A 6000-nucleotide genomic window follows, 5' to 3' on the forward strand; every position below is an offset into this window, starting at 1 on the left:
AAGCTAGGACCAATCTCCTCCAGTTATTAGCATGAATTTATGGTGAAGTGCCTTTTTCTGAAATAATCCTATTAGAAATTTAAGTTCTTATTTGCATTACAGTTCCAGGCATAGCTGCAATGAGTTGCAGCTACCACAAGCAGATCAATTCCTCTTGTCTGATGCTTTATTTTGAGCATTGCTGTAAACAGGAATACTTTCCACACACCCTTCCCTCTAACAGCCACAGGATGTCATCTCTTAAACACCTAATCCATTGTTCCCACAAATAGGGAATGAGAGGTGTTGGAAAGACTTTTTGGCAATTTTTAAGCTAATCGATGACAACTGGGAGATGGATCAATTTCGGAATTTGAGAATAAGTCACAAGCAGTTTCCAGAAGTCTGTTTCAAATCCTTTTTATGGGTGAATTATTTTCCAGATCTTGTTTTGATTCAATTTAGTAGTTTCCTTGGGTAATTAAAGCAGAAGGTAAATAGAGCTTAATGGAGTTACACTGGCTAGAGGTATGGTGGTGAGTTAGGATGGCATGAGAGGAATGGAATTGGAGATGGCATCTGGAGAGAAATGGAATGGATAGTATGGGGAAAACCTGAAATAGATGGTGATCTAAAAAACATTTTCAGTAAAGATCATTACACTAAAGATTTTTTTGAGTCTCTAGGTTTCTTAGCAGTTGCAATGATGCCTGTCTCAACCACTAATAGTGGCAAAGTATTCTGTGCCCCAAGGACTTTCTTTAATGGTGAGGTTTCTTTCTCTGAGCATTAACTGATTTTTTTTTTAAATTACAAAGTTGTCTGTATCAAGACCACTGCTGTTCATTATTCAAGATGTCTACTAGTTCCTCAACTTTGTGTTCTGATGAATTTATATTTGCCTCAATTTATACTTTCTACTCCTAGCATCATAAAAGTATATCAAATGTAAACAAGAGTGTGATATTATGGGCTCTTTAAACTTGATGTGCCTTTCATACAAAGGTTGATCTTTTGGCCTCCACTCCATTTTTTTTTTTTAATCTGCTTATCTCCTACAACTTGACTCCCCTGGAGTTCAGAACCCTATGATTCTATTCAAAGTAGTTATTCAGCGATTTGCTTCTGCAATTCTCTGAAATAGAGAATTCCCTTGAATGAAGTTTTTCCTTCTCTTCATTCTTTAAATGGGTGACCTGTTGGTCTGAAACCCTGCCCCTGAGTTCTAGAAACCTGCCCAGTTTGGGGAAATGTCTTGTCAGCATCCACTCTGATAAAGCCCTCAATTTTCTTTTGACTTGATAAGCTTATTACAGGGGGCCACCAACTTATGAAGCATTTATGAACGCACTCCCATACAGGGGTATAGTAACAATTTTCAAGATCCGATGTAAAAATGTTTCCTCTTACTTTAAATAGCTATTTATATTGACCTGCATTGTGTTCCAACTTGTGTTCAAACTGACTTGCAAGCAGATTCAAGATTGGGACCTGTTCACAATGTGGGGACTGCAGTGTATTGTGAATCTTTCTTTCAACAAGGATACCACTACTCTTCTAAATTCCAATAGTTAAGTCCAGCTTTTCCAACTCTTCCTCATAAAATAGCCTGCCCATTCCAAGCATCAATCTATAAGCCTTCTCTCAACTACTTGCAATGCATTTACATTCATTTTTTAAAAATCTGACAGTGCTATATATATGACACAAGATGTGGTCTCATCAGTGCCCTGTATAACTGAAGCATACATTCTGATATATATTGCAATGAGAACTGAGCATGTTAATATGTTAGCTTTCCTAGTTAGTTGCTTTATCGACATTCTAGCCTTTTGCAACTCAAACCTCTGCAATCTCTCACCAACTAGATAACTGCATTTTTCCATGTTGAAATGGAGACTTTATTCATCTGTAATCCATTTACAAGATCCTAACCCACTTGCTAAACTTCTCTACATCACTTTGTAGTGTCCTTGTATTCTCATCACAATTTAATGTGATCTTTTGATCACAAATTTTAGCAACTATATATTGGGTCCCTTTTTATCAGAGTCATTTCTATAAATTGTAAACAGTTAAGGTCCCACCACTAATCCTTGTGGTACACTACCCATCGCATCTTGCCAATCAGAGAAAATGACCCATTTAAGTGCCTACTGTTTCTTAAGTAGCCAAATTTTTATCCATGCTACTTTTCATAATGTTTTGATTATCCAAAGATGTGCTGTTAGGTGGACTTGATGGGCCAAATGGCCCCTTTTTTTAACCCCACTAAATATTCTATGATTCTAAAACCTAATCAAATGCTTTCTAGAAATCCTACTATTGTGCACCCACCAGTGATCCTTTTTAATCACACCTCGTTTTTCTTCAAGACCTCCAGAAATTGCTTTTGTGAAAGGGAAATCACAATTCCTTACTATACCAGGGACCCTTTTAAGTTTAAGATAATTCTTTAATAATATTGTAGCTTGTAACATACTTATGATTACGTTAAGCTAACTGTCCTGTAATCTTCTGCTTTCTCTATCCCTTTTTGGAATAAAAGAGTAGTTTGTCCTCCAATCTAATAAAACATTCCTTGAATCACTAGAGCCAAACGTCAACTATCTTGGTAGTCACCTTTTAAGATCCTAGGATGAACTGTATCAGGACCTAGAGATTTGTCAGCCTGAAGCTCCAACAATTTGCTCTTAGCAGGAGAGCTGATCAGTTAGCAACAAATTTTTGTTAGTTATTTTGCGAACAAACTTAGCACAATCATAACCCTAAGCAGCCCTTCCACAGACTGTTAAGAATATAAGTAGGAGCAGGAGTAGGCGATCAGCCCTTCGAGCCTGCTCCATTACTCAATAAGATCATGGCCAATCTTTTCTGCTGCATTTACCTGCGTTTCCACCATAATCCCTTAATTCCTTTTATTTTTCAAAAAAGTATCTACCTTGGCTTTTAAACGTGATTTATTGAAGTAGCATCAACTATTTCCCTGAGCAAGGAATTTCCTAGATTTACAACCATCTAGGTGAAGAAATTCCTTCTCTGTTCAGTTTTAAACCTGCTTCCTCTAACCTTGAGGCCATGCCCTCTTGTCCTAGTCTCATCCACCAATGGAAACATCCTATTTCTATTTTATCGATTCCCTTCATAATTTTGTTTTTATAAGATTCCCACTCCTCATTCTTCTGAATTCCAATGAATATAATCCCAATCTACTCAGCCTCTCCTCATTAGACAACCCCCTCAACTCTAGAATCAACCTAGTGAACCTTATCTGCACCCCCTCCAGTACTATTATATCCTTCTTTTGAATAGGGAGACCAAATCTGCACACAGTACTCCCAGGTGTGGCCTTGCCAGCACCTTGTACAGCTATAACATTACCTCTCTGCTTTTAAACTTAACCCCTTTAGCAATGAAAGACAATTCCAATTGCCTTCCTAATTACTTGTTGTACCTGCAGACCAACCCTCTGCGATTCATGGCCAAGGGCACCCAGGTCCCTCTGCAAATCAGCATGCTGCAACTTTTTACCATTCAAGTCATAATCTATTTTGCTGTTAATCCTACTAAAATGTATGACTTTGTATTTACTAACATGGTATTTCATCTGCCAGACCTTTGCCCGCTCACTCAATGGATCTATGTTCCTCTGTAAAGTTACACAGTCCTCTGCATGTTTTGCTCTGCCACTCATCTTGATGTCATCCGCAAATTTTGACACCATACATGTGGTCTCCAACTCCAAATCATCTACATGAGAACCTCTATTATCCGAACGAGATGGGCGGTCACTGTTTCGTTTGGATAATCGATTTTATTTGGTTAATAGATTTAAATATCTTTCCTCTGGGGCTTGGAATTTTTTATGTCTGCTCCCCGTTGAGGAAACTGCAACAGCGCATGAGCCCCTGCCCCGTCCAACACTGCCCCCTGCCTGCCCCCATCCAACACTGAACCCATTCCCCACTGTCCAACACAACACACCCCCCGGTGTGCCCGCCCCCATCCACCTCTGCCCCCTCTCTGGGGCAGCCAGACTGGACACCCCTTTGTGGGGTAAGTCTCCAAATAGCAAGCAAGCACACAACCTTTTACTGCAACGTTTTGACAGGTTCCACGTTTTGTTGGCGAGACTATCGGCGGGGGGGGGTGTTGCTTTAGGGTTCACCCCTGTGTAGAACTCCAGGAAAAGTGTAGGAAGAGAGGCTACAGGAGGTCCGTCATTTGGAGACTCTGCCTGTTTAATCACTAAACAGAAGACGTGATCACTGTTGGAAACTCTGCTTTGATGTAAAGTTTCTGTCGGGATCTCGATCTCCTTTGGATGATCCGATTTTCGGATAGTTGGTATTCAGTAATCGAGGTTTCTCTGTATATACATTGTAAATAATTGTGGTCCCAACACCGATCCCTGAGGCACACCTCTCGTCACTGATTGCCAGCCAGAATAGCACTCATTTATCTCCGCTCTTTGCTTCCTGTCAGTCAACCAATCCTCTATCCGCGCTAATACTTTACCCCTAACACCATGCATCCTTATCTTATGCAGTCAGCCTCTTGTGTGGCAGCTTGTCAAAGGCCTTTTGGAAATTCAACTGAATATTTTCCCAATCTTGTTAGTCGATGATTGACTGACCTGTTTTATTACGGTAATATACTCTATATGTTCCCCTTTTTATAGTAGATCCTAAACAGACACAGCCTGAAGCTAGAAATTTTGTGTTCATTTGAAAGGCGTACCTTTATTTCAGTGCTTAAGTCTCCTGGCTCCTAGGTAGCTGAGTACTCTATCATAAAGGTTTAAAAATGTTCTCTGTACTTTGCAGTCCCCCTTTTATTTTAAAATACTTCCAAAAAGTGTTACTCTTAGGCTCTGCTCCCTAGTAGTCTTCCTTTCTTTTCCTTCTTTTTCCTTTTTTCCTTCTTTTCCTTTTTTCCTTCCTTCTTTTTCTTTTTTCTTTCCTTTTTTCCCTCCCTCCCATGCTAAATACTCAAATTACACGATTTTTAGATCAGGTTTATTATAAAGCAAGGACTGGATTTCTGTATTTGACTAGAATCTCAAAATATAACAGGTATTTAGCTTCTGGCTACAAGTAAGTAAATTAGATAAACTCAACAACTTTTTAAAATTTCCCTTTTACACAGGAAAATAAAATCCTGGATTGGGATGAAAATTGTTCCATAGTCTTTGTTCACAAAATCTGTTGGGCTGGTTCTCGCTGGTCCAAAAAAATTCTCCTTCACATTCCTTGCTTTGATAAGTCGCAACTTTTTAGCATCTGCTAAAAGAGGATAATCTTGGTTTTTCTTTTGGTTTAAACTGGCTTGCTGCATCAAACTTTTTGGCTGCTGCAGACCCGTACTTCTGCTGCTAGTGTTCGATACAGACCAAGCATCACATCACCTCCCTAACTATGGCCACGATGTACAAAATGCACCTTTCTTTTACAATCTGATTTTATTTTATTTATCAGGGACCTATAGATTTGTACTCTCTAAAGTTGCATCCTCAATGTTAGTATTTTGCGATTTATTGTGTTGCCTTGTGATGTTTGCTGCCCCTAGAAGTATAGCCTCTCACTTCTAATTTAATTCCTTTTTGTCACTTTTCTGTGCACACCAGACTAGTCAATATCTTCAGTGCACTCCTATTCTGTGAACCACCTGATCAATTTTTATACCATCTGCCATCATCACAATCATGTTCTGGATAATTAATTCATTAATACGTAACAATTAAAATTTTGTTGAATCCTACTGAAAATCATTTTTCAGTCAGTATAATGAATTTTGTACACTACATTAGTTTTGCTCATGCTGGGTATCGGGTCCTTCGTTCTGGTGAGTTGTTGTCTGAGGGTGGCTGTTGGTTTGTGTGCTGTTATGAGTCCTAGTGGTCGCAGTAGTCTGGCTGTCAGTTCAGAGATGTTCTTGATGTATGGTAGAACGAAGGACCCAATACCCAGCATGAGCAAAACTAATGTAGTGTACAAAATCCCATGCAAGGACTGCACAAAA

The 6000-nt window shown here is 39.1% G+C and overlaps 1 protein-coding gene across 1 annotated transcript in view; it reads left to right on the forward strand.

The window, feature by feature from the left end:
• Positions 1-6000, forward strand: part of rab11fip3 (RAB11 family interacting protein 3 (class II)) — a 106687-nt gene that overhangs the window by 48068 nt on the left and 52619 nt on the right. The gene's annotated exons all lie outside the window — the stretch shown is intronic.

This window comes from Chiloscyllium plagiosum, chromosome 21 (genome assembly GCF_004010195.1).
Source record: "Chiloscyllium plagiosum isolate BGI_BamShark_2017 chromosome 21, ASM401019v2, whole genome shotgun sequence".
Taxonomy (NCBI): Eukaryota; Metazoa; Chordata; class Chondrichthyes; order Orectolobiformes; family Hemiscylliidae; genus Chiloscyllium; species Chiloscyllium plagiosum.